This window comes from Natator depressus, chromosome 9 (genome assembly GCF_965152275.1).
Source record: "Natator depressus isolate rNatDep1 chromosome 9, rNatDep2.hap1, whole genome shotgun sequence".
NCBI classification, from domain to species: domain Eukaryota; kingdom Metazoa; phylum Chordata; order Testudines; family Cheloniidae; genus Natator; species Natator depressus.
Genome location: NC_134242.1, coordinates 35,877,441 through 35,878,207, shown reverse-complemented (window position 1 = coordinate 35,878,207; position 767 = coordinate 35,877,441).

Genomic DNA, 767 nt, shown 5'->3' with positions numbered 1-767 from the left:
CACAGATAGGGACACACATTTAAAAGAACCACAGTTACTGCACAGTGTGAGTAATCATTTCTTCTTCTATTAGTGTCCCTATGGGTGGTCCACTCTACCTGATTGCCAAGCAGTTCCCCTTTAAAGAGGAGGGAGCTTCGGAGTTTGGTCCAGAATGGAAGAAAGTACAGCTGAGCCAAACACAGTATCAGAAGCAGAGTTGCGAATTATTGCATAGTGTTCAGCGAATGTATGCATATAAGCCCACGTTGTGTCTTTACATATTTCAGTTATAAGAACGTTCTTAAGAAAGGCTGTGGAGGTGGCAATAGATCTCATGGAGTGATCTTGTATGTCAGTGGGTGCTTTGAGATTATGAGATTGGTAGCAGCTACTAATGCAGCCAGTTATCCACCTAGAGAGCCTTTGCTTAGAGATTGAAGCTCCTTTTGTTCTGTCTGCGACTGACACACACAATCTGGGAGTCTTCTTGAAAGGTTTAGTCCTATCAATGTAGAAAGCCAGGACTCTCCTGACATCAAGTGTGTGGAACAACATCTCCCCCTTAGCCCGGTGAGGTTTAGGGTGGAAGATGGAGAGCAGAATGGGTTTATTAATATGGAAATGAAAATGCACTTTTGGCAAAAACTTGGGGTGTGGTCATGTGACCTTATTTCTGAAAAATATCGTGAATAAAGGGTATGCCATAAGAGCCTCTATTTTCCCCATTCATCAAGCTGACATGATAGCAACCAATAAATGGAAGAGTGAGCAGGCAGCCATAGGTC